The sequence below is a fragment of the Myotis lucifugus genome, unplaced genomic scaffold, assembly GCF_000147115.1.
Source record: "Myotis lucifugus unplaced genomic scaffold, Myoluc2.0 scaffold_104, whole genome shotgun sequence".
In the NCBI taxonomy this organism is placed as follows: Eukaryota; Metazoa; Chordata; class Mammalia; order Chiroptera; family Vespertilionidae; genus Myotis; species Myotis lucifugus.
The window spans coordinates 2,014,419-2,026,836 of NW_005871152.1; the positions used below are offsets into that span (position 1 = coordinate 2,014,419).

The 12,418-nt window shown below is 43.0% G+C and overlaps 1 pseudogene; it reads right to left on the bottom strand.

The window, feature by feature from the left end:
- Nucleotides 1–11,041: 11,041 nt before the first annotated feature.
- Nucleotides 11,042–11,191, bottom strand: LOC111826815 (annotated as a pseudogene).
- Between the last annotated feature and the right edge of the window lie 1,227 nt (nt 11,192–12,418).

The following is a 12,418-nucleotide window of genomic DNA, read 5'->3' on the forward strand; positions in this document are numbered from 1 at the left end:
TGAATCTGTTTTTATTGACTTTTTATGTTATCGATAAGACTTCTGGTTAACAGTAAGCTATTAGTAGTTAAGTTTTGGGGGAGTCAAAATTAATATGGGGATTTCAACTGTGAGTTGAGGGGAAGGGTTGATGCCCCTTACCCTGGCACTGTTCAAGGCTCAACTGTATTTCAATGTATTGAGTGGGTCATGAGTGCTTTGAGTGAGGTTATTTCGGGTGTGTGAGGAGGCAAGGATAACTTCATAGGAAAATTGTGGTGGGTCTCTAAGACAGTGAGCCTGCCAGGGCCCACTGGAGCAGGAGGGGTGCCTGACAGAAGAGTCAGCTGAGCATTGTCCTGCAGTCAATTTTCCTGGAGGGCAGCAAATGGGAGGGAGAAAATGGTGGCTAAAGAGATTAGGGAAGGTGGGGTGGGGGGAGATCATCATGCTTTAACTCCTCAGAGTTTAATTTTTCTAAACTGTAAATTCAATTATGTAATCACCCTGCTTAAATCTCTTGATTAGTCTTTATTGCCCTCGTGGGAAAAATTACTCTATTCATTAAGTGGTGAGAAGCTTGGAGAGACCGAGAGCGGAGGCAGGGTGCTCCTCAGGAGGCCACTGCAGAAGTCCTGGTGGAGGTGACGGGGCCTCAGCCAGGTAGGGCAGATGATACATATTTGACACAAGGAGAAAAGAGGGTCAGAGAGAGGAAAGTAGCAAGAATTTTAATGGGGGTACATGCCATCAGGATGGGGGGTGCATACATTTTTCAACATCTTCTCCTTCATCCCAAAGTCATTGTCAAGCCCTTGATGCAGCAACCTGAAGACTCTACCATGAACTCTAAAGGGTCAGAGTTTAGACCCCTTCCTGACACTATAGCCCACTCAACTGATGCACTTGAGCTGGCCTGGCCACTTTTTTTTTCTTTAGATTTTTAAAATTGATTTTTAGAGAGGGAGAGATAGAGAAACATCGATGTGACAGCAAAACATCCATGGGCTGCCTCCTGCATGCCCCCTACTGGGATCAAGCTCACAACCCGGGCATGTGCCCTAACTGAGAATTGAATCAGCAACCTTTCAGTGTGCCCAACCAACTGAGCAACACCAGCCAGGGCCAGCTGGTCACTTCTTGCTCTGGGAGTGAAATTGCCAATCTGAGCCTGAGACTATATTTCCATCTTTGGTATTTCGGCCTCTGAAATAGCAGAAAGGCAAATTAAATATCTAAGACCATTTCACCTCAGGGTCATATGGACCTGAGTCTAAATCCTACCCCTACTACTGACCAGCTGTGTGAACTTAGTATCTTTGAGCTTCAGTTTTCTTGCCTATAAAATGGAAATAATACTGATTTCTTGCTTATGAGGATTAAGTGAGAGCCTCCTGCACAGTGCCTGGCACAGGACAAGTGATCAATAACTGCTTTCTGCTAATGAAGACACAGGACAATACCTCTCCGCCCAGTGGGTTTCCAGGCTGCTTCTGAGCCAGATGGTCTCCCCATTAGGAATTATTACTACACTTCTTCCATTTGATCCATTTACATAATATCTCTGTGCTGACTCAGAACTGCAGGAATAATCAGAATCAAGAGGTTTTCTGACATTGAAATAGGCTGAAGGATAAGTGTTCCCGTTAGAATGACTTTCCCTGCCTGCTGTAATTGGCTGTTGCTAGGGAAATATTCCCAATATTTACAAATTTGAAGGGACTTGGCAACTCACTCTCATTTTATTAGAATGGTATTTACAATTCATAGATGTAAAGTTATCAGAGCTTCTGGGATGGGATGGTTAAGAATTAGAAATGAATCTATAGTGGCTGTAATGCAGACTTCAGGCAGTTAGGATGAAATAAAATCATTTAGAACAGCAAGCACAATGCAATGAGAAGTCACAGAGAGAAACGAAGTTACATTAGCAAAATGTGCTGGTTGGGCAACTGCATCATACAAGGAGAAGTGACTTTCTAGAGAAAACCCAACATGGAGGATCAATGTGTAAAGGACTAAATGATGTCACCAATATTGGCATATGAATTAAATACATCTATCAATTAATTGATCTCTCTAAATGACTATTAACCAAAGTCCCTTGGTCTCTATAGTTAGGGAGCAGAGGTGTAGCCATGAGATTCCCACACTCTGTCCAACGTTCAGGACAAAACTCATCGCAGACATAGACTGAGTCTGCACAATAATACTAGTATATTTGAGAAGAAACACACAAAATGAAGCAAACTGAAGTTAGTAATGAGGAACTTTGATGATGACCGTTCAACACGCAATGCCAAGAAATTAGAAGAGCCACAGCAGTTTGTTTTTGTTGAGCCATGCAAATAGCCCTAATTTAAATAGTGATGAAGTTACTGCACTGTAACTTTTGTGTCTCTGGTAGGAATAAAACCATTCTGTTTGGTGCCAGTTTAGGTTAAAATAGGGGTGTCTTCCAGAAGCGGTTAGGTTTTGAGGTAGACCTGGGGAAGACCTCCCTTCCCAATTCCTCCTAGTAACCAAGCTTCTCTTATCCTAATTTATAAAATGGATTTTTTTCCAGCTAAATAATTGTTCTGAAATAGTGCAGCCCAGTTTCAAGTGCGTAGAGAAAGCCAACTCTCCCAGGGTCTGAGCTGTTACCTGGAGAAGGATATATCCAGTTTGCAGACCTGCAGAAACAGGAAACCAAATTCTGAGTAGAAGGAGTTATTTCTTTGCAACAAATGCTTAGAGAACATCTTGCAGGGTGCAGTCTTAGAGCGTGTGCAGACCATGACACGTGCTCCCACTGAGTCAACAGTGGAAGGTGGAGAACAGGGATGGGTCACCCACACCGCACCGGGGAGCTGGAGTGGCAGCACTGGAGGAGGAGACAGAGGACTTAACACTTTAGTGACTTTAAATTAGTGATTTTCTGCACAAGCCACCCTTGCTGTGGTGGGGAATGTCCCAAAGCTTGACAACTTTAGGGAAAAACTGTAGGATGGGTAGTTTTGGTCAAAGCCCATTAAAATGGAAAGCAGGCCAGGCCAGTGTGGCTCAGTGGCTGAGCATCGACCCATGCAACCAGGAGGTCAGGGTTCTATTCCCTGTCAGGGCACATGCACGGGTTGTGGGCTGGATCCCCAGCACAGGGTATGTGGGAGGAGTGTTTCTCTCTCATCGATAGACCTTTTATATCTCTCTTCCTCTCCCTTCCCCTCTCTAAAAATCAATAAAAACATATTTTTTAAAATGAAATGGAAAGTAGTTCCTCTGAACTATCTGAGCATCATTTATTCAACAAATATTTCCTGAGCTCCTTTGTTAATGTGTCCTACCCGCCCCCCCCCCCCCAATGCTGTGGATGGACATGTTTGCCTTCATTTACAGATGGCTCAGAGAAGTAAAACGATCAGTTTAAACCACACAACTAGTACATAGGCAGTGGACCTGGGATTTTAATCAGGACACGTTCTTTTCTAAAAATGACATTCTTCTCCCAGCCAGAACATATTTCATTTTTAGAAGTCCCCCGGGCATCATTCTAGTACAGAATCTTCATCTTTGATGTGGAATCTGAGGCTCAGGCAAGTCTGATTCAATCTGATTTGAGTCCATAAACATTTACGTGCTAGGCACTGCGCAAGAAGGATCCATGCCTCCGGGAAATCTCAGGCCAACTAGGGTTACACCCTTATCCCCACACACTGCAGGCCATTCCAATACACAGGCAGTGGGATCACACACCCTCCCTGGGTCCTGCTGATTGATTTGACTGACCACAGGTGCCTCTCCTGAGCATCCATCCAACAAAAGAAGCCCCTGGTAATATTTGCCTAATTGATTTTCTTCTCCAGTGCTCTAACAGCAACATCTCTTTCTGCCAGGTTGCAGTTCATTTTGAAACTCCCAACCTCTACTCACTTTGGATCACAGGCCAGATAGGAGTATAAATCCAAAAGTAAGTAGATTCTGAACTTCAGAGGCAGGGCAGGGCACAGACGGAAGACTGAAATTGTCAAAGCTGCCCCACCTCTAGCCCCAGGATCTCCTCAAAGGAATATCTCAGGAGAAGAATTGGAGTAAAGGAGGGGTTCCTTTCCTCTGTGGTTCAATGGGGATGGAGAAGGAAGCAGGATGAGGTGGTGATAAGGTTGGTGGTAACAAGAGAAATGTTAAGGACACAGTTAAAATTAAATTTTCCAGGGTCCCTCCTTTAAAGACAGCAAGTATTTGAGAAGTCAGTAGAGGATATCAGAGTAGAACTTTCCACTCATTCATTCATTTATTCCATCAAGCATTCATTCATGTAGCAATGGAAAAGTACATGCTTTCAATTCTAACTTTTTTCATTGCGAAGCATGTGACGTAGGGGAAGTCAGATTGCAGATGTCTCATATTTGTGAGCACCCTCCCCTCCCTTGATTCTAGAGGTCTTAAATTCAGGTTCCGCCTCTCATTTTTCACTGTAATAAGCTACTGATACTCTCTGAACCGTGAGGTCTTCACCTGTAGAACAGGTCTGAAACCATCCCTGCCCTGTCCCTCTACTAGTCCTTAAAAGGATGCAATAATGGGTTGGAAGTGAAGCTGTAGGCTCACAGAGCACCTATACTCAAAGTGAGCAGAGACCGAGAACTTTAAACTTAACTCTGCAGTGCTGGCAAACATAGATGTTATTCCCAGAGCACCAGAGGAGAAAAGTGATTACGTAAATGTTACCAGGTGCTTCCTTTGTTTGATGGGTGTTCAGGGATCATGACAGACTCGGTCAGTGCTGTTTCACAGTGATTTGCACAGAGCCCATTAATGAAGGACCGAATGAAGGGCTCAGATGTCTATTAAGTGTCCATTTATTAGTTAATACTTAAAGCACCTGATACAGTTGAATGCAAGCTATCAGTCCATGAGTACATATATGTTTTATGAATACCTTGGTTTTCTTTGGAAATAATTTCATTTGAGAGTAAGACACAGACACATTTTAGAGAGCAAACCAAAGTTCTCCTTCTTCAGGGATGCTCCTAAGGTAGGTGTACACCCCCCCACACACACTTAGTTCCCCAGACACACATCTGCCCTTTTTCAGATGCTAATGCTCCAGAGTTGACAGTACATCAGGTGAACAACCAAAATATTATCCCGAGAAGTGTCAGATTCTACTGCATTGTGCTTATAATTTAACTGTTATTTAGCATTTATGGATAACACACACACACTTACAAATTGTTTTACAATCATTTTATAGTTGCTGTGTGAGAGATAATTAAAACAAAACCATTTTAAATGAAGCTACTCCACGGGACAAAGCTGTTGTGCCAATAATGTGCTATATAAATGCAAATTACCAAGATTCGTATTCTAGTGGAAACTGCTTATATCATTTTTCATGAGACCAACATGTAAATATTACAATAGTTCCCTGATTTATAGAGCACTTGTCTCCATAAAAGATAACCATACATAGCCATGCATTTTTAAAATATATTTTATTGATTTTTTACAGAGAGGAAGGGAGAGGGATAGAGAGTTAGAAACATCGATGAGAGAGAAACATCAATCAGCTGCCTCCTGCACACCTCCTACTAGGGATGTGCCCGCAACCAAGGTACATGCCCTTGACCAGAATCGAACCTGGGACCCTTCAGTCCGCAGGCCGACGCTCTATCCCCAGAGCCAAACCAGTTAGGGCTAGCCATGCATTATTAAACAGATCTTCCCAACTCCCAGGGATGAGTAAATCCGTTAATTCATTGATCCTTCAATCAGATCCTACAACAGTGTCCAGCTCATAAAAGTCCTCAGTGTTTAACAATTGACTGACTGGCTGGCAGACTGACTGAATAAGGTAGCATTTTAACAAGGTTCATAGCCCTGGCTGGGTAACATAGTTGGTTAGTTGGTTAGGAGCATTGTCCCAATATGCCAAGGTTGCAGGTTCTATCCCAGTCAGGGCACATACAAGAAGCAACCAATGAATGCATACATAAGTGGAATAACAAATCAGTGATTCATTCTCTCTCTCTCTCTCTCTCTCTCTCTCATCAATCAATCAATTAAAATAAATTAGCAAGATTCATAAGCATTATTAACCTTCATGCAGAGAATGGGAGGAGGGTATGGTCATGAAATAGAAAAAGTCAAAAGTATTTGGTAAATCACTGAAGTCAAAACAAAAGACTTGGCAAGAACAGAAGGCATGAAAAAAGAAGGAACATGAGCTAAAGTTAGTCAGGTGAGCTGAGGCTATCATCAACATACAGGAATCTATATTTCTTTTTTTAATTTATTGATTGATTTTAGAGAAAGTAGAAGGGAGGGAGAGAGAGGTGGAGGAGAGAGAGAGAGAGAGAGAGAGAATGATTTGTTGTTCCACTTATTTATGCCTTCATTGGTTGCTTCTAGTATGTGTCCTGACTGGGGATCGGACCCACAACCTTGGCATATTGGGACGACGCTCTAACCCACTGAGCTACCTGGCCATGATGAGGAAATCTATATTGCTAATGCTCTGAAAATGAAACCGAAAAAGAAGAAATAATGAGAAAATTTGCGAGTAATTGATGAGGTTAATGTTCTGGAGAAGTAACCCCAACTGAGCAACAATATGTACATTTTAGGTGCCCAAGAAGCCAATAAAAATGTAATCTCGGGGGAATTGTGTCTTCATTAGTAGGGATAAAGCAGCAGCCTCATCAGGGCTGTGAACAGAGCAATCTACAGTTTACATTCCAGAATCCCTGTTTCATAATAAAAACAAAGCTCATATCACCACATATTTAGGGAACCCTGTATTAGAGGCATACTATTAACCACTCATGGAACTAATGTACTGAGAAATACAGTTTGGAAAATACTGGTTTAGAGCACAGAAAAATAGAACAGAAAAAGCAGTCCCCATGGTGGTTGCATTTCTCATAAGGAAACAAGTCACACTCCTGTTTATCTTTGGCACTTAACAATCACAAGAGATTTTGAAACCTTGAATCCCCAGATTTCTGAATGCCACCTATAGCATACCATTTTTTTCTATACAATAGTGTGACTGTATCTGGGGCATTTAAATGACCCCTTTGGCCTTTATTGATTCTGTAGACCTGAGAACAGTCTTTTTAGTAAAGCCATTGCTGTCATTTTTTTTCACATCATTAGAGAGCAGAGCAGTGCCTATCTCTGACCATTGGATCCATGTGAACTATGCCTCGGCAGAGCTGTGAGTCCCACACTCCATACAGCCACTGTGGCCCTGGATTGGGACGATGACGAATGCATGCCGCTGACGGATTTTGATGATAGTTGAACCAAGCAAGAGGCTGACTGTGTAAACTGCAAAGATCATCACTACAGTTGCCACACCAATTTGCTTCACTGTAAAATAACAAAAAGAAAGAAATAGCCTTGACCTTCTGACAGATTTGAGCACTTTTCATGCATTGCTTCACTTCATCCTCACTACAGCCCTATGAGCTGGGCACCATTACAATCCTTTCCCCAGGGAGGCTACTGAGATACAGAATCCCTTTGGAATATTGCTTTCCTAGTATAATGCAAATGCCTTCTGCTATTCCCAGATTTTTTTTTAGTTCATTTTTTTAAATCCTTACCCAAGGATTCCATTGAATTTTAGAGAGAGTGGAAGAGAGAGGGAAAGAAATATCGATGTAAGAGAAACACATCGATTGGTTGCCTCCTTCACATGCCCTGACCAGGACCAGGGCCTGGGAGGAGCCTGCAACTGAAGTACGTGCCCTTCACCAGAATTGAACCGAATGGTCTGCAGGCTGATGCTCTATCCACTGAGCCAAATCAGGTAGGGCTGCTATTCCCAGATCTTTATGGTAAAAGTGGCATTTTACTTTGGCCTTTAAAAGAATGTTGGATATTTTCAACCGTAACAAGTAGGCTGGGACTCTAAGCAAAAGAAGGTTTAAAAGATCCCTTGAGCTTGAAATGAAAGTCACAAGGTCAACTTTCGAAACATCAATAGTCCTCTTCCCTCCAATAACTTAATCAACTTATGGCACAGAATTGATCAAATGATTGTAGCTTTCTTTCAAGTCTGGCCTGAATGAAAAGAATGATTTTTACATTTTGAAATGGCTGAAAAAAAAATCAAAGGAAGAATGGTGGCTTATGTGTGTGAAAATCAGATAAAACTAAAATTTCAGTGTTTATAAGTAAGGTTTAATTGGAACACAGCCACATCCATTCATTGACATGTCAGTGGCTGCTTGGGGACTACCCCAGCAGACATCTGGTCCATAAAGCCTGAACTATCTGAACTTTTATAGGTAAGTTTGCTTGATTTAGAGCATTGTGCTTTTTAGTGTTCGCTCATCAAACATTTTTGAGTACCACTCTTTCCAGGCACTAAGGAGATTGAGATCCAGGGAGGTAAGGAAAAAAAGTGACACTAAACATACAGCATCCAAAGTGCGTTAGTAGAGAGATGAACACACAGCCAGGGGAGTGTCGGAAGGAAGTAGTAACAGGAAAGAGGTAACAGTCCACCAGGTTCTCCAACATAACAGTCACACAATGAGTGATAGGGCAGACCATCTGCAGTCACTATTTTGCAGATGAAGATACAGAAGCTGAGAGAGGCCAGTGGTTTGCTGAAGAACAACTGGAAAAGCAGGGTCAGAGCAAGGCTAGAACCTACTTCCAGGCTTCCCATGTCCAGGCCCATGTGACCTACAGAAGGAGGCTGCATGACAACAAGGGAATAAACATCTGGGCAACAGGGTGGGAGGGCACCCAGAGGGGAAAGGTCAGGTGACTGCCTCAAGGAGTACTAGTAGATCAGTTTCAGTCCTGGAGACTAGTAGTAGGAACTGAAAGTGCTTGCTAGTCCGGGACAAATGTGACTTCTGAATGACCATTCAAAAATGTAGGCAGTTTCTTTGAGCTGGAAGTTACTGTTCCGAGAAGTTTGTGCTTGTTTGTGTGTTAGGAAAACTGGTGCCAAAGCCTGGATTTTGTTACCTGCTTTGATATCATTGGGAATAGCCCAAGTTTTCTGTCTGGCTTATTTCCATCACTCTGTTTGGGACACATCCATGGAAGCCTAGAAGGGGAGGGTTGTCCTTTTAAGTTTAGCCATTTTCCAAGTATTTTTTATTTGTTTTGTTTTGTTTTAGCAAATGTGTTAAATGTTTACCATGTGTCAGAAACTTTTACATTACATCATTTCAATAAATCGTGGTTAGGGGTAAAAGGCAATTGTGCTGAGCATATACATATTTTATCTCATCTCATTCCTGTAACAAGCCTGTGAAATGCAGGTTTGTAAGTTTGGAAGTGGAAGATCAGGACAAGAGTGGGAGAGGAAAAAAGAATTGACCTTAATTGAGTGCCAGTTAGAGAATTCAGAAGGCATTTTCCATTTTTTTCAATTATGAACAATGGGGCAGAGAATAACATCCTAAAATAACACCAAAATAAAAACATTTTATCAGGCAAAAATATTTATCTAAACTGTTGATTAGCATTGATACCACGTGAGACTACCCTATATTCCTCCAGTGGCTCTGAATGTCCCCAGGGGAGGTCATAGATCAAGCTGATACTGAGCCTGACCTTGGTAATGGCACCCCTCCCTCCACCTCCTGCTCCCCTTGGGAGAATGTGAGCACCTATTGAAAATCTGGGGACATAGTATTCTGTTGACTTCTTAATCTTGAGTCCATACCCTCCTTTCTCCTTCTCCCATCCTAGTCCCCACAATCTCCAACTCTGACCTGGCTTAGACTGCACCTGGGGGTCCTTGGAGCTTGATGCTGGTGATCCCATGGCCTGAGAGAAGGAAAGGGATTCTCTACTTTCACTTTGGGGGTTGGGCTTTTCCTTTCTAACAATGGAAACTAGAGCATTTGCAGAAAGTCAATATTCTTCCTAATTAAAGTTCACAGCATGTGAAAAATTCACCGTTAGGAGCTATGATTTATTTTCCCATCCAGGCCCCTTGATGCTGTAATTAATAAATGAAAATCCAATAACTTTCTTTACCACAAGATGCTCTTTGTCTTATCTCTGCATTCCTAAGTCTACAAGAGGAGACTGAACGTAGAAATTAGACATGGGAATATTAGTCAATTCCAGAATTTGATTGATAACTAGGGGGCACACAGGAGGACTTGTGCTTCTGCATACACCACAACACATGGTACTCAAGCTGCCTGGGATGTAACTCCAGTTTGCCACTCTCTAGCTGTGTGATATTGGGCAAGTCATTTAATTTTTCTGAGTCTCAGGTTTCTTCATCTGTACAATGAAGATGATACCAGTACTTATATTTAGATACCAGTACCTAGGATCATGAATATTAAATGAATTAATCCATATAAAGGGCTTAAAGCAGTGCCTGAACATAAGCTCCCAGCAGATATTAGCTGTTACGGTTACTTACACTTGTCACTGAATTACAGAAAGGATGCATCAAGTAAGAGCTGCCCTGAGAAGGAACATGTCATCCTTCACAGATTACTCACTGGGCAACTGGATCTCCACCTCAAATAAGATGTATTCGCCATTGAGGGGATTGATGTCCATGAACCATTCATCTGTGTTTTTCATCCAGACACTCCATGTGGCAAATGCTGAGATCCAGGGATGAGATCTATTCATTCATTTATCAGGCTCTAGGCTAGAGTGCAGAGGTCCACATAGCATGTATACTAATAAAAGGGTAATATCATAATTAGACTGGACATCTTCCAGACATCCATCCGGACGTCCTTCCGGACAAAGCCACGGTGGCGGGGGTCCGAGGCAGAGGCGGTTAGGGGCGATCAGGCCGGCAGGGGAAGGCAGTTGGGGGTGATCAGGCGGGCAGAGGAGCGGTTAGGCAGCGATCAGGCAGGCAGGCAGGCATGTGGTTAGGAGTCAGGGATCCCGGATTGCGAGATTGTAGAGGGTGCAGGCCGGGCTGAGGGACACCCCCCCCCCCACTCCTGTGTACAACTTTCACGTACCAGGCCTCTAGTATGTCTAAATATTTAACGATTATATCAAGGTAGCAAATCATTACATAAAAGGTTTTATCCTAATTTGAGAAATTCACTTTCAAGATGACCTGGAAAGCCAGTACCGCTCCCTTCCCCAATTACCATAGATTATGCAGTGGAGTTTCCCACATCTGGGGAAATCACATATCTAGAGTGCCTTGCTCTAGGAAAACCACATTCATGATCATGGTATCTCCCCTGCCCTGCCAGGTAAGTATTGGAAATCCAGGTTTGAATTTAGAATTCCTGGAACTCTTTAGCATTCTGTGCTCAAATGTGGCAGTCAACGCAAGGATTGCCAACCCTGACCCCCCAACTCCCCCTCCCCTCCCCGCCTATGGCCTGGCACCTTCTTTTCCCACCCCAGTTCAGTTCTGCACCTGCGTCCTTGCACACTGGCATGTGGATGCTCTAGCTTGCATGTCCCAGCTCTATCTACAGCTCACCCACCTCAGGGATTTGAGGCTTCCAGTGGAAGCCCTATACAGTCAGCCCCTACTCCCAGGAGGGCCCATACGGGTATAGGGAAAAGACTACTAGATCTTTTTTCTTTAACCACCATTTAACACAAAATTTTTGTTGATTGATTTGAGAGAAAGAGAGGGAGACTATGTGTGTGTGTGTGTGTGTGTGTGTGTATGAGAGAGAGAGAGAGAGAGAGAGAGAGAGAGAGAGGGAGAGAGAGAGAGAAACACATCCATTTGTTGTTCCAGTTATTTATGGATTCATTGGTTGCTTCTTGTATGTGCCCTGACCAGGGGTAGAACCCATAACCTTGTTATATCGGGACAACGGGGTCAGGGCTTAGCAGTGATGGCGAACCTATGACACGCGTGTCAGAGGTGACACACGAACTCATTTTTTTTGGTTGATTTTTCTTTGTTAAATGGCATTTAAATATATAAAATAAATATCAAAAATATAAATCTTTGTTTTACTATGGTTGCTAAGATCAAAAAATTTCTATATGTGACATGGCACCAGAGTTAAGTTAGGGTTTTTCAAAATGCTGACACGCCGAGCTCAAAAGGTTCGCCATCACTGGCTTAGAGACTACTGGGTCTAGAATCCTAATCTGGGTTCAAATTTTCCATCTTCCACTTGAGAAAAAGAAGTCATGCTGATGGAGGGGAACTGCTCTGAGCCTCTGCTTTGCTCCCTGAAGAGGACAATACTATGGCCAGCCGAGTACACAGGGCTACCTCCTGGAATTTCTAATATTCTATGAGTCAGCCACTATTGTGAGCATGTCTTATATTAACTCAGGTTAGCCTCAGAACCCTCTGAGAGGGCACTGTTTTCATCCTGTTTTGATAGATGAGGAAACTGAGGCACAAAGATGTTAAGTAATTTGCCCAAGGCCACCCAGCTCGTCAGAGCTGAGCCAGTCTGTGCAGAGCCGGTGTGCTCACCACCGGCTGCAGCTGCCTTCAGGCACCAGGAGA